Source organism: Arachis ipaensis, chromosome B1 (genome assembly GCF_059453495.1).
Source record: "Arachis ipaensis isolate K30076 ecotype BB chromosome B1, ASM5945349v1, whole genome shotgun sequence".
NCBI classification, from domain to species: domain Eukaryota; kingdom Viridiplantae; phylum Streptophyta; class Magnoliopsida; order Fabales; family Fabaceae; genus Arachis; species Arachis ipaensis.
Window position 1 is genome coordinate 19,298,248 of NC_142436.1, and position 24,898 is coordinate 19,323,145.

The 24,898-nt window shown below is 37.2% G+C and overlaps 1 pseudogene; it reads right to left on the reverse strand.

The window, feature by feature from the left end:
• Positions 1 to 2,892: 2,892 nt before the first annotated feature.
• On the reverse strand, positions 2,893 to 4,364 carry LOC148575876 (uncharacterized; annotated as a pseudogene).
• Between the last annotated feature and the right edge of the window lie 20,534 nt (positions 4,365 to 24,898).

Below are 24,898 nucleotides of genomic sequence, written 5' to 3' on the forward strand. Positions count from 1 at the left end.
GCATGAAATCAGCCATTAACAAGGATAAAGCAGCACTAAACAGCAAAATCAACCCATATAAACTCACTAAAACCAAATCAGCACTTATAAAACAGCTCAGAATAAGGCCATCATCATCATTGCTCAATCAAAACAAGGCATGAAATCAGCCATTAACAAGGATAAAGCAGCACTAAACAGCAAAATCAACCCATATAAACTCACTAAAACCAAATCAGCACTTATTAAACAGCTCAGAATAAGGCCATCATCATCATTGCTCTATCAAAACAAGGCATGAAATCAGCCATTAACAAGGATAAAGCAGCACTAAACAGCAAAATCGACCCATATAAACTCACTAAAACCAAATCAGCACTTATAAAACAGCTCAGAATAAGGCCATCATCATCATTGCTCAATCAAAACAAGGCATGAAATCAGCCATTAACAAGGATAAAGCAGCACTAAACAGCAAAATCAACCCATATAAACTCACTAAAACCAAATCATAAAACAGCTCAGAATAAGGCCATCATCATCATTGCTCAATCAAAACAAGGCATGAAATCAGCCATTAACAAGGATAAAGCAGCACTAAACAGCAAAATCAACCCATATAAACTCACTAAAACCAAATCAGCACTTATAAAACAGCTCAGAATAAGGCCATCATCATCATTGCTCTATCAAAACAAGGCATGAAATCAGCCATTAACAAGGATAAAGCAGCACTAAACAGCAAAATCAACCCATATAAACTCACTAAAACCAAATCAGCACTTATAAAACAGCTCAGAATAAGGCCATCATCATCATTGCTCAATCAAAACAAGGCATGAAATCAGCCATTAACAAGGATAAAGCAGCACTAAACAGCAAAATCAACCCATATAAACTCACTAAAACCAAATCAGCACTTATTAAACAGCTCAGAATAAGGCCATCATCATCATTGCTCTATCAAAACAAGGCATGAAATCAGCCATTAACAAGGATAAAGCAGCACTAAACAGCAAAATCGACCCATATAAACTCACTAAAACCAAATCAGCACTTGTAAAACAGCTCAGAATAAGGCCATCATCATCATTGCTCAATCAAAACAAGGCATGAAATCAGCCATTAACAAGGATAAAGCAGCACTAAACAGCAAAATCAACCCATATAAACTCACTAAAACCAAATCATAAAACAGCTCAGAATAAGGCCATCATCATCATTGCTCAATCAAAACAAGGCATGAAATCAGCCATTAACAAGGATAAAGCAGCACTAAACAGCAAAATCAACCCATATAAACTCACTAAAACCAAATCAGCACTTATAAAACAGCTCAGAATAAGGCCATCATCATCATTGCTCTATCAAAACAAGGCATGAAATCAGCCATTAACAAGGATAAAGCAGCACTAAACAGCAAAATCAACCCATATAAACTCACTAAAACCAAATCAGCACTAATAAAACAGCTCAGAATAAGGCCATCAGCATCATTGCTCTATCAAAACAAGGCATGAAATCAGCCATTAACAAGGATAAAGCAGCACTACACAGCACAATCAACCCATATAAACTCACTAAAACCAAATCAGCACTTATAAAATAGCTCAGAATAAGGCCATCATCATCATTGCTCAATCAAAACAAGGCATGAAATCAGCCATTAACAAGGATAAAGCAGCACTAAACAGCAAAATCAACCCATATAAACTCACTAAAACCAAATCAGCACTTATAAAACAGCTCAGAATAAGGCCATCATCATCATTGCTCAATCAAAACAAGGCATGAAATCAGCCATTAACAAGGATAAAGCAGCACTACACAGCAATAACAACCCATATAAAACTTCCTAACCACCTATATCCACTACAAAAGGATCATCCCGAGAACATCTTTTATTAAAATGAACTGAAGTTAGACCAAAATTCTCTTCCTCAACTTCAAACCAATCACAATTGAAGAGAACAAATTTGAAACATGCATAATAGTCTAACTCAATTATGTCATTTATTGCACCAAAATATGTTACGGCTTTTGTCATTGGGTTGTTGTCCTTAGCACTAGCAAAGCTTGGTGTTTCGCACACCAAAGTCACACCACTGTTTTGAGTTGTGTGGCTTGCATCATGTTCTCTAGTTTGAAATTTGTAGCCATTGATTACATAACTAGAAAATCGTTTTGCAACTGTGTTTGGGCCTCTAGACAAATCTTTAAGTTGTTTCGAAACATCTTCATGAGAAGCACGCTCTTTGAACCATTCACTAAAATCATGGCTTAGAGTTTTTGCCTTCTTCCATTTTCTACCTTTAGTTTGATTGTTGACATGTTCCTCATACTCTCTAAAGTAAGCAAAGAGCGAGTAAGTTAAATTTGCTAATAGAGAATTGGTAATTGAAAAATATATAAGAAAAATACCTAATGTAGTCTTTAACTTTATCACAATTAAATAAGATGTACCGATGAGCTTGTATTTTTGAGTTGGTATCTAGAGAAAAAGGTTGCCCTTTCCTCTTTCCACCAATTGGTCGCCCCAAGCATGCAAAATAGCTATCATGACATACGTCAGCTTCACTGCAATTATCATAATTTTGTGTCCTCCTACTCAGCCTTGTATCCACATCAGGACTTAAATACCTTGAGCAAAATGTCAAGCATTCCTCGGCTAAATATCCTTCAGCAATTGAACCTTCGGGGCGGCTCTTATTGTGAACGTAGGACTTTAACCTACACAGATATCTCTCGATGGGGTACATCCACCTAAATTGAACTGGGCCACCCAACCTCAACTCGTTTACCAGATGAATAGGCAAATGGACCATTATATCAAAGAAACTAGGAGGAAATATTCTTTCCAATTGGCACAAAATCTCTCTAATATCTACTTCCAAATGATCTATTGTATCATTTTCAACAACTTTTTGGCACAAGGAACGAAAGAATGAACCTAGATAAATTAAAGGGCCAGCTACTTGATTATGCATTGTGCATTTTATAGCTACTTGCAACAAATAATGCAACATAAAATGAGCATCATGACTTTTGTAGCCTGATATCTTTTTCTCAGCAACATGAACACACCGAGAAATGTTAGAGGCACTACCAGATGGCAATTTTACTGACTTCAAAATATCACAAAAAATAGTTTTTTCTTGATTAGTAAGGTTAAAACAAGCCTTAGCAATTTTTGCTTTCTTGCCACCATCTATCTCCTTTGGTTGAAGGTTTTTTCTTATGCCCATATCTTTGAGATCGTAACGAGCATTTGCATGATCTTTGGACTTTCCTGGAATGTCTAATAAAGTTCCAATTATGTTATCACATACATTTTTCTCGATGTGCATAACATCAAGACAATGACGCAATGTATTTTGCTTCCAATATGGCAACTCAAAGAAAATGGACCTTTTCTTCCATGGACCATCAATTTTATTTTTTTGCTTCTTCCCAAATACATTGTCAAAATCTTTCAAATCTTCAAAAATTTGTTCCCCATCTAATAAAGCTGGTGAAGACCTCAATTCAACATTGCCATTGAAAGATCTTTTATCCATCCTATATGGATGATCCATACCCAAAAATTTACGGTGATCCATGTAGCACATCTTCCAGCTATGTTTTAAATAACAAGAGGAGGTGTCATAATTACAGCAAGGACATGCTAACTTTCCCTTTGTGCTCCAACCGGATAACATAGCATAAGCTGGAAAGTCACTTATGGTCCATAAAAGTGCTGCATGTAGTTGAAAAGTTTTATTCTTTGAAGCATCATATGTTTCCACTCCAACTTCCCATAAAACCTTCAACTCTTCAATTAATGGCTGAAGATACACATCAATGCTTTTTCCAGGCGAACATGGTCCAGGGATGAGCAAGGACATCATGACATACTCTGGTTTCATGCAACACCATGGAGGAAGATTGTATGCGACCAAAACTACCGGCCATGTACTATGGGAGATGCTCATGGTTCTAAATGGATTAAATCCATCGCTAGCTAGCCCTAATCTTATGTTATAAGATTCTTCAGCAAAATCGGGATGAAGCCTGTCAAAGTCTTTCCATGATTGGCCATCAGCTGGGTGTCTTAACTTTCCATCCTTTTAACGATGTTCATCGTGCCACCTTAGTGATTCAGCTGTTTTTGAACACAGGAACAGCTTCTTAAGCCTTGGAATCAAGGGAAAATGCCTCAAGACCTTTGCAGGCACAGGTTTTTTCTTCAACTTATCAACTTCTATATCTACCTCAACATTTTCTATGTACATGGAAGCTCCACAAATAGGACAAAATTCTTCATCTTCATATGTATCCCGGAACAGAACACAATCGTTGGGACAAGCATGAATTTTATTATAACCAAGTCCTAAATCTTTTACCATGGCCTTGATTTTATTGAAAGAATCAGGAATATTCAAATGAGGAATCGCTTCTTTCAGTAACTCAAGAAGAGCAGTAAAGGATGCGTTGCTCCAACCATTAAGAGTCTTCAACAAATACAATCGGATAACGAATGATAATGTCGAAAATTTTTTACAGCCAGGATATAACTCTTGTTTTCCTTCTTCAAGCAAGTTATAAAACTTTTTTGCATCTTCGTTTGGCCCATCACCATCTTTATCTCCTTCAAGCACATGCCGAAACGTCTCGTTTAGCAGCCCATGAATGTCGTCGACAAGTCCTTCATGGACTTCACTCTCATCGGTTTCACTATCCATGCGACTTATCCTTTCGCCGTGATGAACCCACACAGTGTAACCTTTTTGAAATCCCTTACTTATTAAATGATCATAAACTTCATCCCTTCGCCCCCAACTAAAGTTATTACATATAGAACAAGGATAAAGAATTTCTTGTCCTTGTGGTCTACCTTTAGAAAAGGCAAAATTCAAAAATGAATTAACACCATGTTGGTAACCCTCAGTATGTCTTGGTAAATTAGTCTACCCTTTGTTCATTACTTTGTCAACTAAAATAAAAGACACGGACATATATTTTAGACTAACTATAAGTGATTTTTTCATTCAAGAGCTTATTGCATCTAAAGAATTTCTAGAAGTCAACCACACATATTCAAAAGAGAACATCTCAACCAATCATGAGACTAAAAATTTGTATCTAACAAATTATGCAAAGAAGCTTAATCCATCAATTAATCAGTAAATATTCTTAACAATTAAATGTTCAAACAAATTTAAAAAGATAATATATTAAATGATTTACCTGTAGTGTAGCTCAATATCTAAGGTAGTCGCAGCTACAGAGAGACCCGCTATTTGATTCTCTGTTTCTGGTTTTAAAGAGACAAACAAAAAAAAATAACAAAGAATAAAAATATAAGTAATTCATAACCAGATTTTTTAACAAAAAATTCACTTTTAAAACCACTTTTTAGAAATCTTATTTTCAAAAGTGATATATAACTAAAAAATCAAACAATAGAATTATCAAGTTTAGCAACACAGAAATCCAGAACACAATGCACTAACAAAACGTGTTCATCTTCAAATAGACAGCATCATCATATGTTTCTTCTACTACACTCTATCCCCAAGAAAAAATCTAAAACAATTAGTACAATGATGAGTTTTGCTAACTAGAACTCAAATTAATGAACAATGCACAAACAGTTTTTGAATTTGAACAATGCAGAAACGGCCAAATACAAATTTCCCTTTCTATCTTATTAGCTAAATAAAGCCTCAAAATAGTTTTTGAACAATGCACAAACATCACCACTTTCTTTTTTTCTTCTTAAATCTAACAAAAATACCCAACAGCCAAAGCCCTAACTAAGCAACAGAAACTCAGAGAAGAACACTTACCACAGATGACAACCCACAAACGGCCGATGCAGTGAAGCAGCAGCAGCAAAGAGACAACCCACAGATGACAACCCCTTTTTTGATTTTAAAGAGACAAACTACAACAGCAACAAAGAATAAAAATATAAGCAATTCATAACCATAACTGTAATACTAATGTAACTATCACTTTCATGCCTGAAATAAATTGATTTCTCAAAATAAACAACAAACCATTCAAAGTGAACGAAGTATATAAATAAATTACTCAGAGATGCAATGAATGATATATAAATGCATTTTTTGAAACTTTAAATAAACTGTTCTAACTAAGTGTAAACTGACAAAGACCAAATAATGGATAACTTTTCTTTAAATGAGAACAACATTTTGAGATAACAAATTTTCAAATCAAAATTAGAATAGCACTGTACCAAAAAGTATTTCAATTGAAACTCTTCTCAAATGCCTTCTATAATTGAGGTCTAAAAAATTATTTTGTTAATATAATTTGGCCCACTTCTAAACTAAAGGACTTTTAATAAAGTATATTTAAGTTTGTCAATTGAAGGTCTTTTATATAAAATTTAGTTCTGATGAAGTTTCAGAACAGAACCCATGACCAAAATAAAAGAGAAAGGAGTTTTGTAACTTTTTTTACAGGAGTGGCAACTGGTTTACATGGTAGTACACTTATAGATAGTAAGTAGCAACTAGCAAGCAATTATCAGGGTAGTTCAAAGAATAAAATGATAAATTTTATTCTCATTAAACTAATTCAAATGAAAAATAAATATCTATTCCATCAAATATTTAAAATAACAAATATTTCTCCTGATTAATTGAGGCATGTAGGAAGAAGAGCAGAATTTATGCTGATCTCTAAGTCAAATAGTTGGAATAAGCATGAAATTCCTCTATTATCCCAGATGAAACCAACCAATATGAAAAGCAGTCCACAACTCACTGAAATAATAACATTATAAAATAAGGCTTAAAATAAACAAAGCAGATAAATAATTGGGCATCCACCATAGAACACCTCAAAGAAAGCAAAGAAACAGAACCATAATGCCACCGAACACACTACTAGCAGATAATAAAAGTTTTGCTACCTTAAATAACAGACTAACCTAAGCCCCAGGTTCATTTCACAAGTACACAGTCCAAATTCAAACAAGAACAGAAACACATTCAACACTCATCTTGCTCATGTTCACCAACATCACCACTTTCCACAGCCAACAAAATCACCCAATAGCCAAACAAACCCTGATATATAACAGAAATCAGAGATGAAGACCACTTACTACAGATGACAAATCACGGCCAATGCAGCGAAGCAGCAGCAGCAACGAAGCAGCAGCAGCAGCGAAGCAGCAGCAGCAGCGAAGCAGCAGCAGCAGCGAAGAACCAGCAGCAGCGAAGCACAATCCACAACCAGCGAAGACAGTGAAGCAGAAATAGCGACGTAGAAACAGAACAGGGAGAAGCAAGGACGCCGTGGAGAAGCAGTGAAGCCTTGGAGCGGGGAGAAGCAGCGACGCCGCGGAGAGACTCAGCGACGCCGGGAAGAAGGAGGCAGCGACGATATTGGGAAGAATGGAGTGACGATGATGGTGCGACGATGGTGAGTGGCGATTTGGGGCTTCCTGGTGACTTGCGATGATGGTGCCATTTACGGCTTCATGGAGAGCTGCGGTGCGATGACTTCTCCGATTCTGAGGCGTGGGTTAGGGTTCGGTACGGTGAAGGGGGAGGAAGCTCTTTGGTTTCGAAGAGAAGGAGGGCTTTCTTATTAGCCTTATCTTTTTGGTGACTACTTAGCTTATTAGCCTTATTTGCGCTGTTATGTTTCATTCCTTTATTAATTAGGAAAAAATTAATAATCAATAATAGATATATAATATTTATTTTAAAATTATTTTAATTTTATTTTTTTATATTAATATTTATTATATATTTATAATAAAAATATATAATATTTATTATAAATTTATTTTAGCTATATGTGTTAAAAATATAATATTTTTTATATATTTATAATAATATATTAAATTTATTTTAATTTTATTTTTTTTAAATAATATTTGTTATTTATTTATAAAAATAATTTTTGAGTATGTTATAAATTCAATATTTATAAAAAAATAGTTTCAATTTATATAATTATCTGAAATTATTTTTATTAGTATTATTTAATTTGTCTAATTATTTAAATAATTTAAAAAATGGTTGTTTCATAAATAATTGTTGTAATGGTTGTAAAACCGTTCTTTAAAATAGGCAAAGAGAACGGTTTTATTTGGTTACTATAGCATAATGAAAAAATAAACTTCAACAGCAACACTGTAAAAACCGTTGTCTAAGACTATCTAATGGAACGGTTTTAAAGTGTAGCATTTCGGCAACGGTTTTAATGCGTTTTCTTTGTGCAATTCTTTAAACAACGATAAAAAACCATTGCTTAAAGCCAAATCATGGTAACGGTCATAAAACCGTTCTTTAAAATAGTCAAACAGAATGGTTTTAATTTGTTGCTATAAATTGATGAAAAATTGAATTCAACAGTAACACTTTAAAAAACCGTTGTCTAAACCTATCTAAGAGAACGGTTTTAAGGCATTGCAAAATTTGGCGTTGCTAAAGGCTATATTTGTTGTAGTGTTTTTGTGAAATCCAAAATGAAATTGAACTTAAAATTAGTTGGAGATGATTATTGTAAACCCCGTTAAATTAGTAAATAATTAGTCAATAAATTAAATTTTAATAAAGAAAATTAAAAATGTGAATATTATATTAAATTATGATAGAGCTCATTAAAACAAAAATTTTGACACTAATTTCAAAAAAATTGGCCCAAGATTAGGCTGAACGGATCGAACTGGACCCAAAATGGGCCCAAGGCCTAATTAGACCCAACCATACTTTACCAACACAACTCCCCTTTCTCCTCTCTAACCTCATTCACGCTGGAAAACATTCAAAAAAGGGGGAAGAACAAGTAACAACCCGAACCCTCACTCATATAATCAAATCCCAATAACTTTCGATCCGGAGCTCCGATTGCCGCACCGTTTGCGGCCATGCGTCCAGTGCGTCAAGCTCTACGAAGCCCGGTATCCAATTTTGGTAAGAAACCTCAGTTTTCATCTTAGCCTCTTATTCTCTTAGATTTTTGAAAATTAAGGTTTTGGTTGTTAAAAATTCGGTGTGTTGATATTTAGGCTCAAACTAGCTTGAGGAGTTTGTGGGTCCTTGTTCAATCAAGACATATATAAGGTAAGAACTCTCAAAATTCTGCAAATTCTAACTTATATGGGTTTGGGTATTGAATTTGGGTGTTATATATGTGCATAAGGCTTGTATATGTGTATGTTGAAGTTGATTTTGAGTACTTTGGAGGCTTGGTGGAGTTTGGGAGGTCTTGCCTTGGAGATTTTGAATCTTGAGGGCTGCTTTTGGTGCTTTGGTGGTGTTTTGAGTATACGTAAAAATCGGCGAAGGTATGGTTTAGGTTTCATGTATGTAATATATAATGTTCTGTGAAGACTTATGCTAGTTGACAATAAGATAGGAAAGAATGTATGAGTATGTAAATTGATTGGTGCTTAATAATAAATATTGAGTTTTGGCTTAATCGTTGATATTGGTGTTAGATTGCTAAGTGATGAATATAATTATTGATGCTCGTAAAGTAGGAATATGAATGCATATGAATTGGTGGTGGTATGTTGGAGAAGGTTATGACTAAAGTAATGAATTCTAGGTAAAGAAATTATGTATGTATTGATGTATGATTGATTGAAGTAGGTTATGGTTGATTTTGGCAAAACAAGTGGTATCTAGCTGTGATAAATAAATGTAATGAAAGAATGACTTGAGTTTGGTTTAATAAAAATTGAGGTTTGGAGCTTATTTGTGTAACATTGATTTTTGGCCGAACTTCGGCAAAGTATAACATGGCTTCCGGACCCCCAAACAATTTCAAACTTGTTTTATCTAAAAATTGGGTCCGTGAAGTTTACGCTGTTCGAAGAACAGAGGAAAAATGATTTAAAATGAAAAAGTTATGCGCGTCAAAAGTTTGAGGTTAAAAACTGGAATTCTGTAGCTTTTTCGCGTACGCATGGGGTGGAGGCAGTGGCAACAGTCCGCGAACGGGATGTATGCGTGCACAAAATTTCCATGTCTACGCGTACGTGTGACATGGGGTGCTTGCGTACGTGAAACTCCCATGCGCTTCTGTTAGGCACCCATGCATACGCGTATATAGGGGATGCGTACGCGTAATGGTCTGTTTGCACGTCCACGCGTACGTGTGGCCCACGCGTACGCATGACTCCTCTATTTTCAGCAAAAGTATTTTGTGATTTTAAAGCTCAATTTTGAACCTCCAAACCTCTGTTTTCACCCTTTCTAGCCCTAGAACATAATGATAGGCCTAGTAATAATTTGGAGTTAGGTAATAAAGGTAACTTGAGAATGAAGTAAAGGTTAAAAGTGATGAGTATATGAGGAGAATGTGTATGCATGAAGGATATATGATGTCATGGCTATGATGAACAATTATGTAATGAATATGAACGATTATGAATACTTATGTGGCTTATGCATTTAATGTTATCTAAGATACGAGTTTCCCTGGGTAGAATACCGTGGCTTGCCACCGCGTGTACCAGATTGAGACTCGATACTCTGTTGACCCTACGTCGTAAGGGTGACCGGGCATGTATAAATTTCCAGGAATGTTTATCCCCCATTGAGTAAAATTATATATGGATGTATGATTTATGAATGAAATGAGAAAAAAGCTATGCATAGTCTCATGGGGATGCGCGACGGGGGACAATCCAATGGTTTCAGACTTGTCAAGTTGGCTTGATAACCGACAGATGAGCCTCGTCAGCTATAGGACAGGCATACATCATGTGCATTTTACTTGTTTGTTTGCTATGCCTTATTTGGGAATGCCTAACTGAATATATTATGTTAATTGTAATAATTGTTACTTGCACTACTTGTTTCCTACCTATGCTTGCAATTGTCTGTTTGTCTGTCTTTGCAAACTCATTGGAGATAGAGGAACGGAGGAAAGGTGGACGGGTTTAGTGTTAAGGTTAAGTTTAAGTTGAGTTTAGAATTCCCTAGATACTTACCCCTTTTATGGTTTCTGTTTAGTAACTTAAGCTTTACAATCTGTGTGTTGGCATTCTAGGATTGCCTCTGGCATTCTTAGGACCTTATATCTTATATGCGTGGCACCTTTACCATGCTGAGAACCTCTGGTTCTCACCCCATACTGTGTTGCTGTTTTCAGATGCAGGTCGAGAGGCTCCTCGGTAGGCGTCTGGACTTCTGAAGCGGGGCAATTTCACGGTTCCTTTTTGCTGTATAGTTCATATGTATATATGCTTAGCTTTCTCTCTGAATAACTTGTTTACTTTGATTCTCTTAGAGGTTTATGGAGAGTTAGGGTTTGACAATGTATTTTGGGTTTGGGATTTGTATATGTATATGTAAATACTCTCCCGCCAGCCTTGGCTTCGCAGGCTGAGTTAGGAGCTAGTTATTCTATATCCTTGACTCTCTTTTCTCACTTTTGTTTATTTATGTCTTTGACCATTAGGTTTCTTTGCAAGCAAGTAATCCTGTTTCCTGAGCGTTGCGCTTTTATTTTTACGATTTTTGTTTCACCAGTTTTTCAAGGCTCCTAGTTATTATATTCTTTCTTATTTTAGATGTCGTAATACCACACCACCTCTGCTTTACGGCTTATGCTTAAGGCTTTGTATGGTAGGGTGTTACATTATGGTATCAGTGCAGTTCGTTCCTATAGAGCCTGAGGGACGGACTGACTATGCTTCTGTGCATTCTCTATATATGTGTCTTTATGCTATTAGGATATCTAACTGATATATGTGGCATAAACATTCATGAGCATGCATTTGGGACTTGAATCACTAGACTTGCGATATTGAGACTTATCAACTCGATATCACTTGTTTGGTGTATATAGGAACCAGATGTCAACTCGTGGATGCGGTCGCAGGCGAGGTAGAGGTAGAATAGGCAATGATAATCCTGGTCCAATAGGAAATGACCCTGTAGACTTTATGGCTGTCCAAGGAAACATGACTGCGGCTATGCAGGCGACAGCCGAGGCATTGGGTAATCAAATAAATAATGGTAACCATGGGAACAATAATGGTGAAGAGGGTCTAATGACGCTTTCCTCTTTCCTGAAGGTTCATCCTTCGACCTTCGGGGGAACCTCAAACCCCACCGATGCGAATAACTGGATTCAGGTTATAGAGCGAGCACTACAGGCTCAACAGGTTCCTGAGGAGCAGTGGGTTGAGTTTGGAACTTATCAGTTACAAGGCGAGGCCCAGCACTGGTGGCAGAGAACACGGCGAATCCTGCAGCCAGATGGTGTTGTGATTTCTTGGGAATTGTTCCAAATAGAGTTCTACAAGAAATACTTTCCCAGTTTAGTCAGGAATGTTAAAGAACTTGAACTGCTTCTGTTGAAACAAGGCTAGATGACTGTTACTGAGTATACTAGCAAGTTTGAAGAATTGTGCCGCTTTTCCCGAATTTGTCAAGGAGCTCCTGAGGATTTTGCTGAATGGAAATGCATCAAGTATGAGAGAGGCCTTCGGAGTGATATTCTGAGCTTTGTTGCACCAATGAAAATCAGAGTTGCAGAAGAGCGTGAGAGAAAGGCTGTAGCAGAGAAGGGAAGTCTGAGGGTGCCTTTCCAAGGGACTCCAGGGAGGAATTTTGCACCACGGCGCAGAAACTTCAAGCGTGGTGGCTTTGTCCCTCAAAATAATCAGGGGCAGGGCAACTTTAGAAAGCTGAATTCTAATGCTAATCAAGGAAGGAGGTATGGGAAGCAGCCACAGCAGGACTTGAGCTGTCAAAGATGCGGGAAATATCATCCGGGAGTCCTGTGCAGATTTGGAACTGGGGTATGTTACTTTTGTGGACAATCTAGGCATCTGGCCGAGAATTATCCAGAGAAAAAGAAGTATGAGACCGGTAGAGTACAGTAGCCAGGGAGAGTTTACACTACTTCTGCAGCAGGTGCTGAGGGATCAGAGACACTGATTAGAGGTACTTGTGAAATAGTCGGTAAAGTTTTAAGTGCATTGTTTGATTCTGGAGCAACACATTCATTCATTGCGTTTGAAAAGGCTGATGAGTTGAGATTGAAAATAGTGGTCTTGGGTTATGATTTAAAGGTGTATAATACTACCCATGAAGCTATGGTGATTAGGTTAGGATGTCCACAAGTTCTGTTTCGAGTACAACAGTGCGAATTCATGCATGATCTAATTTGTTTGCCGATGACTGGTCTTGCTCTCATTTTGGGACTGGATTCGTTTCCTAAGAATCATGTTTTGCTCTACTGTTCTGAGAAGTCAGTGTAATTTATGCCGGAGGATACAGAAGGTGCTAGTTGTGGCAAATAGCTACTATTTAAATTCTATGATAGTAAACTGTTCTGGATATGAATGCCAGGGTATCATGCTATTAACTGCGGGTGTTTCAGGTGATGATCAAAGTTTAGAGCAGATTCTGGTTGTTTGTGAGTTTCCTGAGGTGTTTTCAAATGATATTGATGAATTTCCACCTAACCGAGTGGTTGAGTTCGCTATTGAGTTGGTGCTTGGGACCGGTCTGATCTTGAGTGCTCCTTATAGGATGTCACCTCTAGAAATGACCTAGCTGAAGGCTCAGCTGGAAGATCTATTGAGTAAACACTTTATTCGACCGAGTGTTTCTCCGTGGGGAGTGCCAGTGTTACTGGTAAAGAAGAAAGACGGGAGTATGCACCTGTGTGTCGATTATCGGCAACTGAACAAGATTACTGTGAAGAATAAATATCCGTTGCCAAAGATTGATGACCTAATGGACCAACTACAAAGAGTCGGTGTGTTTTCTAAGATTGATTTGCAATCCGGATACCACCAGATTAGGGTTAGAGATGAAGATATTCCAAAAATTGCTTTTAGGATGCCTTATGGTCATTATGAGTACACAGTGATATCTTTCGGATTGACCAATGCTCCGGCAATATTCATGGATTACATGAATAGAATTTTCCATCCGTATCTGGATAAGTTTGTTGTCATATTCATTGATGACATTCTTATTTACTCCAAGACAGAAGATGAGCATGTGGATCACTTACGGACTATGCTGCAAATATTGAAAGATAGGAAGTTGTATGCTAAGCCATCTAAGTGCGAGTTTTGGAAGAGTGAGGTGAAGTTTCTTGGCCACGTGGTGAGCAAGCAGGGAATAGCAGTAGATCCTGCTAAAGGTTGAAGCAGTGACGAATTGGGAGCGACGAATTACAGTGACGGAGATTAGGAGTTTCTTAGGTTTGGCGGGTTATTATCGGAGATTCATTAAGGGTTTTCACAACTCGCCTTACCTTTAACCAAGCTGACTAGGAAGGATGCGCCTTTTGTCTGGACTCCTGAATGTGAGGAAAGTTTTCTAGTATTGAAGCAGAGGCTGACCACTGCACTCGTGTTGGTATTGTCTGAGCCGAGTGAACCATTTGAAGTGTACTGCAATGCATCACTGAAGGGTCTATGGTGCGTGCTGATGCAGCACCGTAAGGTTGTGGCATATGCCTCACGGCAATTAAGGCCGCATGAGATGAATTACCCAACTCACGACATAGAACTTGCTGCTATTGTGTTTGCTCTGAAGATTTGGAGGCATTATCTTTATGGCGTCAAGTTTTAAGTTTTCTCAGACCACAAGAGCTTGAAATACCTCTTTGAGCAGAAAGAATTGAATATGCGTCAAAGGAGGTGGATGGAGCTTCTGAAAGACTACGTGTAACATCCTAATTAGCCTAAGCCTTACCTCATGACGAAAAGTAAAGGTTAATCAGAGATTACGACAGTTCTAAGCTCATACATAATATATATAGAAGGAATAGTATAATCTAGATGCCCGATGAAAGATATAGCTCAATTTTGGATTTGAAAAGCGCAAAACGTACTAACGAAGCTACTGACTTAAAGCATAAGAAACAGATGTAAGATAACAAAGTGTAGTAGTATAATATCATAAGAGTCTAGCCACGGCTTACAGAGTTTAAGCCGCTAGCATATACAGACATACAGAGTTTGGAGTTAAAAATAGCTTATACAACTATTCTCTCAAATAAGCCTCTAAGGCCATAAAGATAAATATACAAAAGATGTGAGATTAACTACCACAAGAAAATAGAAATAAACAAAGGAGGAACCACACTCCGCTCTGTCACCATACCCGCAATCTCACCGAGGTGGATGTGCAACCTGCGTCTGAAAAACAACAACAACATATGGTATGAGAACCGGATGTTCTCAGTATGGTAACAGTGTCCAATAATGTAAGATGTAAGGCCCTGGGACGCCGAAGGCAATCCTAGAACTTCACACCAAACCGATATTCAAGCTTAACATAAATAAATAAATATATAAAGAACTTAAACCATAACCGGGTTATCTAAACTTAGGGGATTCTAACTTGAACTAGTCACACCGTCTTCTAACTTTTCATAGAAATACCGAATAAATCCTCCTAATGCCTTTCCCAAGGTTCAATGCCTAAAAATAAGCCCAAGAGTCTTAAAATGGTGTCATAGAAGTATACAATCTTGTTGGAAAAGTGAAATAGTTTAAAAACAAAGTTTAAGTTATAAAATAGGACGTGTGCGTATGCACAGGGGTGTGCGTGCGCACGCCCAGAAGATTTTTAAGATATGTGCGTACGCACGGGCATTAACTTTTCAAACTTGTGCATGCGCACACACAGGTTGCAATCCTTCATTGGTGTGTGCGCGCACAAGCTGTGCTAGCACTGCAAATAGCACGCCCATCCCCGCCTGTGCATGCGCAAAGGTCTGTGCGTCCGCACAGGTCTAAAATCTTGTAGGGTTTTATGTCTGCACAAGGCTTGGCGTGCGCACATACTAGAAATCACAAAAATTCTGCAACTCTGCAGAATTTCAGATTTTGACTCCAATTTTTAAATGATCATAACTCCCTCTAAAAAATTCCAAATTTTACAAACTTTATATCAAATCGAAGGGTTTTCAATAAACTTTAATTCTAAACTAAAATCAACAAATTTTGAAAACCAAGGCAAAAGTTATCATCAAACAAAGTTCACCAAAAACTAGCTTTTACCACAACTCACAAGAGTCTCAATTTACCAACTTTCATAACCAAAATCAATCTAATCATAACCCAACAATACCAAAACAGCATAAAAGTCCATACCACTCATTCCTCAACCTCGACCAATAATAATCTCCCATTTACACTATTCCGGACCATCAAAATCATTATTCCTCAACATCCAAAATCATCACAAATACTCATAATCATTATCAACCAACAACATTATCAACAACCAATATAAATCCTCATCAAATCCATTACTCAATTCATTCCATGACCCCAATCATAATAACATTATTCTATATACAAGCCATATACACAAATATCATCACTCATTATCAAATCATACAATCATCATCATTATTATTCCAATTCATCAATTTTCATACTTTATCCTAACTTCATAACTCACATTATTTATCAACAATCCCAACACTCACCTTCCATTACCAATCATATCAATATTTATCATCAATCATCAACCACCTCAACAAATCCTCATTAACAACAATAATCACACATTCCTCATCAACCTTCATAATCATTAAATACCAACAACGTCATCAAATCACATAATCATTATTATTAGTATTTAGATTCATTCCACACAACACCACCACTTCATTTATCAACCCTCGTCAACAACACCAATCATCCATACTTATTAGGACCAACAATTTCCAATAATCATCAACTACAATAACCCATTACTAACAACAATTAGCATCAATTCACATATAATTATTCATACACCAACAACATTCAATCCTATCTTAGGGCCAACTAGCCTAAGTTTCCATAAGCATTAGATATTACATAAAGGAAACTGAAACCATACCTTGGCCGATTCCCAAACACTCCAAACACCAAAACGAAACCACTAAACTTGATCCAAAGCCTCAACCAACTCTAACAAACACCAAAGCTCAAACTAACATCACATATATATACCAACATCAAAACCTAATATACACAAAACAAATAAACACAAGGGTTTAGTAAAATCTTACCTTATCCAATGAAATTAGGGGTAAAATCCATCAATTACCCGCTACTAGAGATCACCTAAATAAGCAAAATCACAAAACTTGCTCAAAATCCCAAGCCAAAAACTTGCAGAAACTTAGCACAGAAAACTGATATGTGAGATGCGATTTCTTACCAGATTTTCTTAGATAGAAGAAAAGAGCTCGTTAAGAGCTTCGTGTGGCCATAAACGGCTCGTCAATCAGAGCTTCGGATCAAAAGTTATGGCTTCAGAAAGAGGAGAGTAAATAGTAACTTTTCTTCTCCCTCTCTTCCCTCTATGCTGCGCCCCTCTCTTCAAAATGAAGAAAAATGAGCTGAAAAGCTCATTAAGTGGGCTTATATATGTTGGACTTTGGGTCCGGTCCAACCCATTAGCGTTTTTAGCCCGTTTGGCTCACTTTGGGCCAAAACCTTTAAGATTAGTGACCGGTTTTTAATTCTAAATTATTTTTCTCCTTTCAAAACAATAAATCAATTTTCCAAAATATTATTTTTCTCAAAACACAGTACCGGGCAGGCTTAAACCGGTTCAATCAGTTCGGCTGCCGGTTCTCGGTCTTTCGTAGAAAATACATTTTCCGACTCAGAAAAATTTATTGAAACCAATTTTCACATTTATATTTTCAAATTAAAACTTTTAAATTTTGAATCCATCTCGGGCACTTAAAATTTATTATTTTTATTAACACGGTTTTGTGTGGAAAATCCCGGTTCTTACATCCTCCCCTCCTTAAAAAGATTTTCGCCCTCGAAAATCCGAGTTACGCGACATATCCCTATCAAAGCGCCCACCGTGTCGATGTTTCCTTTCGCCTTCCACTGCGTTACTCTGATTATCGTCATTTTGCGCCCGAAGTTTTCCTTAAAACAAATGCCGATTTTGTAACACTTTTCAAAACCTTCAAAACAAATTCAATCTAAACAAATTCCTTGTTACCGCTTTTTCAAAGGAGTCAAAATCATTTGTTCGTAAGTCAAATACTTGAAATCACGGTTTTCTCGGATAAAACTTTTCAATTTAAATCCGCATTCAACAAGATAATTTAGAAACCAAGTTCACAAATTGATAAAATCATAGAACTCACTTTTTCTATCCTTCAAAATAAGATCAATATCAAACCAATCATTATTCAAGCCATAAGTCACTTTTCATTTCTCAAATCTCTTCAAACTCATAATTCAACTTTTCCTCAAAATCAATTCTCTTTCAAATCTTAGTCACTTAATATAACATTTCACAAAACTTCCAAGAGGCTTTCAATCATCACCTTAAAACGGAACTTTCTTTGAGAAGACACAAGACTCTAGGGAAGAATAACTTGCCTCACTTCTTAAACTCTTTAGAAATCCTCAGAATCATAATTACTCAAATTGAAACCATTTAAAATGGAGACTTAAAATCAAAACCAAGGCATGTAGGCAAAAGTTCTGAGCCACTTTCAAAACCAAAATGCTTAAAAGCCAATTTCATTTCATTCGTAAATCGGTAACCTTTCCAAGGCTCGGAGTTGTTTAGTCTTGCTAAGTCAAAATTTAAAGAATACTTCAAAAGCAAAACGAACCTAATTAATCAAAGTTTAACTTTTAAAATCCACTAAAACTCTTCCAAAGGTACTTCTTTAATCAAACTTCAAAACATAGGTTCTTTCTTATTTAAATCAATCTTAAAACATCCACTTTCCGTAGATAGATTAAACTCGAAAAACATCTATTTCTTAATAAATCAAGAACCAAGTAATAGAACCTCTCAAATTTATTCCTTTTCTAAATCACATTCTTAAAACAAAATCTTAAATTTTATAAAAATTTTGGCAGTATCTCCATAAATCTTGGACTTTGCCACCCTTTTCGGGTCCCAACCAAAACCATGTTTTCCAATCCATTCTCATCCAACTTCAATATCAAATAATTCCAATGTCAAATCACTTTCAAAATCCAACCAACTTTAATATTAAATCGTTACCAACTCTCAACCCATTACCAATAAATCAAACCAATAGTTTTTCAAACTCTTTTCAACAGTTTCAAACAAATTTTCAAAATCGTTTTAAGCTTTAAAACATTTTTAACAAGAATCCAAGCCATATCGTTTAGAAATTGAAAATCTTAAGTAAAAATCGCAAAAGCGTCACTCGTTGCTTCAGTTGCCACAAGTGTTAAGCCGCACCCATAAGTCGATATGCCGCAAACTCCACGTATAGAATTTTCTGGATCATGCTGAGCTCGTGACGCATAGGCTAAGCTAGTCACCCTTACTACCTCTCCATTTACGTGATCGACCTCATCCGTGAGTTGCCATTCGGATTTTCTTTCCACACCAAACAATCGATATCAAGGTGATCAGTCTCAATATCTCAAGGTCGGTGCTTCAATTATTCCCAAAGGCACTCACAAACAAGCATGCTATGATATATCAAGTAGATATCCTAAATATCATGAAAGAAAAATGACCTAGAGTAGGCAATGAAGCACAATCAGTCCATCCCTCAGGCTCACGAGGACGAACCGCTCTGATACCACTAAATGTAACACCCTAATTAGCCTAAGCCTTACCTCGCGACGTAAAGTAAAGGTTAATCAGAGATTACGACAGTTCTAAGCTCATACATAATATATATATAGAAGGAATAGTATAATCTAGAAGCCCGATGAAAGATATAGCTCAAATTTTGGATTTGAAAAGCGCAAAATGTACTAACGAAGCTACTGACTTAAAGCACAAGAAGCAGATGTAAGATAACAAAGTGTAGTAGTATAATATCATAAGAGTCTAGCCACGGCTCGTGGAGTTTAAGCCAGCTAGCATATACAAACATACAGAGTTTGGAGTTAAAAACAGCTTATACAACTATTCTCTCAAATAAGTCTCTAAGGCCATAAAGATAAATATACAAAAGATGTGAGAGTAACTACCACAAGAAAATAGAAATAAACTAAGGAGGAACCACACTCCGCTCTGTCACCATACCCGCAATCTCACCGAGGTGGATGTGCAACCTGCATCTGAAAAACAACAACAACATATGGTATGAGAACCGGAAGTTCTCAGTATGGTAACAGTGCCCAATAATGTAAGATGTAAGGCCCTGGGACGCCGAAGGTAATCCTAGAACTTCACACCAAATCGATATTCAAGCTTAACATAAATAAATAAATAAATAAAGAACATAAACCATAACCGGGTTATCTAAACTTAGGGGATTCTAACTTGAACTAGTCACACCACTGTATCCCACAGCCTTCGCCACCCTAACCTACGTGCGATCCCATCGCCACCACCTACCTAACATCCTCAGCACCAGACAAACACAATTAATGCAAACAAGTAATACACAGGTAATAATCATATATCATAATTAATTCAAGAAGCAAGTAAGCATATTATATAATTAGGCAAACTCAAGGAATCAAAGCAAACAAGCACATAAGAGGTGCATATGATGAATGTCTATCCTATTGGCTCGTGATATCACTTGTCAGTCCGTAAATGCCAATCCAACATATCCTCCCAGATGTAGCCTTTTCTGCCACGCCAGGGATATAGTGCCCTGCACACTCATACAGCAGCTCTTCTGCTACGCCAGGGATATAGTGCCCTGCACACTCATGTAGTAGGGAGTCTACTACGCCGGGGATATAGGCCCCGCACACTTCATGCAGCAGAGAAGGAAAATAACCATAACAAATCATGCATCAGAACAATCTGCCACGCCGGGGATATAGGCCCCGCACACTCTCAACATTATTAGTCATGCGACAGAAACATCTGTCACGCCGGAGATATAGGCTCCACACACTTTCAACAACAACTGGTCATGCTGCAGAACAATCTGCCACGCCGGAGATATAGGCTCTGCACACTATCAACAATCCAATAACTTCATCCTCAAATCATCACCAGACATCACCATTTCTCATCTTAAATCACTTTCAACGACATCTACTCATGCAGCAGAGAAACCTGCTACGCCAGGGATATAGGCCCTGCACACTTTCCTTCCATACTCATCAAGCTCATAATAACCATCATCAATTATTAATTCCTTTCCAAATTCATTAGTCCGTCACTTTTTAAATTTCACTGTCAGTACTCACCAAGTTCACTACTCTTCCTTCTTCCGCAACCAAACTCATCCTCAATACACCAGAAACCTAAGCCTCCGTCTTCTAACTTTTCATAGAAATACCGAATAAATCCTCCTAATGCCTTTCCCAAGGTTCAATGCCTAAAAATAAGCCCAAGAGTCTTAAAATGGTGTCATAGAAGTATACAATATTGTTGGGAAAGTGAAATAGTTTAAAAACAAAGTTTAAGTTATAAAACAGGGGGTGTGCGTGCGCACGCCCAGAAGATTTTTAAGATGTGTGCTTCATTGGTGTGTGCGCGCACAAGCTGTGCTAGCGCTGCAAACAGCACGCCCATCCCCGCCTGTGCGTGCGCACAGGTCTGTGTGTTCGCACAGGTCTAAAATCTTGTTGGGTTGTGCGTGCGTACATACCAGAAATCACAAAAATTCTACAACTCTGCAGAATTTCAGATTTCGACACCAATTTTTGAATGATCATAACTCTTTCTACAAAATTCCAAAATTTACAAAATTTATATTAAATCGAAGGGTTTTCAATGACCTTTAATTCCAAACTAAATTCAACAAATTTTAAAAACTGAGGCAAAAGTTATGATCAGACAAATTTCACCAAAAACCAACTTTTACCACAACTCACAAGAGTCTCAATTGACCAACTTTCATAACGAAAATCAATCTAATCATAACCCAACAATACCAAAATAGCATAAAAGTCCATACCACTCATTCCTCAACCTCGACCAACAATAATCTCCTATTTACACTATTCTGCACCATCAAAATCATTATTCCTCAACATCCAAAATCATCACAAACACTCATAATCATTATCAACCAACAACATCATCAACAACCAATATAAATCCTCATCAAATCCATTACTCAATTCATTCCATGACCCCAATCATAATAACATTATTCTATATACAAGCCATATACACAAATATCATCACTCATTATCAAATCATACAATCATCATCATTATTATTCCAATTCATCAATTTTCATACTTTATCCTAACTTCATAACTCACATCATTTATCAACAATCCCAACACTCACCTTCCATTACCAATCATATCAATATTTATCATCAATCATCAACCACCTCAACAAATCCTCATTAACAACAATAAATCACACATTCCTCATCAACCTTAATAATCATTAAATACCAACAACATCATCAAATCAAATAATCATTATTATTAGTATTTGGATTCATTCCACACAACACCACCACTTCATTTATCAACCCTCATCAACAACACCAATCATCCATACTCATTAGCACCAACAACTTCCAATAATCATTAACTACAATAACCCATTACTAACAATAATTAGCATCAATTCACATATAATTATTCATACAACGACAACATTCAATCCTATCTTAGGGCCAACTAGCCTAAGATTCCAGAAGCATTACATATTACATAAAGGAAACCAAAACCATATCTTGGCCGATTTCCAAATGCTCCAAACACCAAAATGAAACCACCAAACTTGATCCAAAGCCTCAACCAACTCCAACAAATACCAAAGCTCAAACTAACATCACATATATATCCCAACATCAAAACCTAATATACACAAAATAACTAAACACAAGGGTTTAGTGAAACCTTACCTTATCCAACAAAATTAGGGGTAAAATCCATCAATTACCCGCTACTAGAGATCACCTAAATAAGCAAAATCACAAAACTTGCTCAAAACCCCAAGCCAAAAACGTGCAGAAACTTAGGGCAGAAAACTAGTATGTGAGATGCGATTTCATACCATATTTTCTTAAATAGAAGGGAAGAGCTCGTCGAGAGCTTCGTGTGGCCGCAAACGGCTCGTCAATCGGAGCTCCGGATCAAAAGTTATGGCTTTCGGAAGAGGAGAGTGAATGGTAACTTTTCTTCTCCCTCTCTTCCCTCTATGCTGCGCCCCTCTCTTCAAAATGAAGGGAAATGAGCTGAAAAGCTCATTAAGTGGGCTTATATATGTTGGACTTTGGGTCCGATATGGGCCCGGTCCAACCCGTTAGCATTTTTAGCCCTTTTGGCTCACTTTGGGCCAAAACCTTTAAGATTAGTGTTCGGTTTTCAATTCTAAATTATTTTTCTCCTTTCAAAATAATAAATCAATTTTCTAAAATATTATTTTTCTCAAAACATAGTACCGGGCAGGCTTAAACTGGTTCGATCGGTTCGGCTGCCGGTTATCAGTCTTTCACAAAAAATATATTTTCCGACTCAGAAAAATACATTGAAACCAATTTTCACATTTATATTTTCAAATTAAAACTTCTAAATTTTGAATGCATCTCGGGCACCTCAAATTTATTATTTTTATTAAAATAATTTTGCGTGAAAAATCCCGGTTCTTACACTACGACTTCGAGTTGAACTACCATCTTGAAAAGGCGAACGTTATGGTGGATGCCTTGAGTTAGAAGTCTCTATGTGCTGCTTGGATGATGCTGCGAGAGGAAGAGTTACTAAAAGTATTCCAAGGTTTGAAACCGGGAGTTAGAGAAGAGTTTGGGACTCCGTGCTGAAGTCAAATACAGATTTCAAGTGATTTCAAAGTTGAACTCCTAAAGGCTCATCAGAATGATAAAGAGTTGTATAAGGTTTTGCCGGCAATTGAGCAAGAAAAGCGGTGGAGAGTGTCAGAGGATAAAGACGGTTTATGGAGGTTTAAGGATCGAATTATTGTGCCGGACGTCAGAAGCTTACAGCAGGATATCTTGAAGGAGGCTCATAAGAGCGGATTTTTCAATCCATCCGGAAAGCACTAAAATGTACCAAGATTTGAAAGCGATGTTCTGGTGGCCAAAAATGAAGAATGATGTAGCATTGCACATATCCAAGTGTTTAACTTGTCAAAAAGTTAAAATTGAGCATCAGAGACCATCAGAAGAAGCCTTTGGAGATTCCACAATGGAAGTGGGAGAGTATTGTGATGGACCCTGTGTTGGGTTTACCCTAGACTCGGACGGGTTATGACACTGTTTGGGTGGTTGTGGACCGACTAACCAAGTCGGCTCACTTTCTCACCATTCGAATAAGTTGCACGATGGAAGAGTTAGAACGGTTATACATTAAGGAAATTATAAGATTGCACGGCGTTCCTTCTACCATCATATCCGACATGGATCCTCGATTCACATTAAGGTTTTGGGGAGCCTTTCAGCGGGCATTTGGCACTCAGTTGAGCCTAAGCACTACATATCACCCTCAAACCGATGACCAATCAAAAAGAACTATTCAAACTTTGGAGGATATGCTGAGAGCTTGTGTTTTGGACCAACCTGTGAGCTGGAATCGATATATGCCTCTAGTGTAGTTTGCTTATAACAATAGCTACCAAACGAGCATCGGAATGACTCCGTATGAAGCTCTGTATGGTATAAAATATCAATCTCCGCTATGCTGGTATGAAGCTAGAGAAAGGAGCTTGTTAGGGCCTGAGATGATAGCTAAGACCATGGAACAGATAAAAAAGATCCGTAGCCGAATGCTTATAGCCCAAAGCCGTCAAAAGAGTTATGCTAATCAAAGGCGGAAGCCTTTGGAGTTTGAGGAAGGAGAACATGTGTTTATGAAGGTTACTCCAACCACCGGAGTGGGAAGAGCTATTAAGATGAATAAACTGAATCCCTGTTACATTGGACCGTTTGAGATCCTGAAGAGAATTGGACTAGTGGCTTATAGGATCGCCTTACCATCGCATCTTTCAAACCTGCACGACGTATTTTACGTGTTGTAACTTTGAAAGTATATTCCTGATGCAAGTCATGT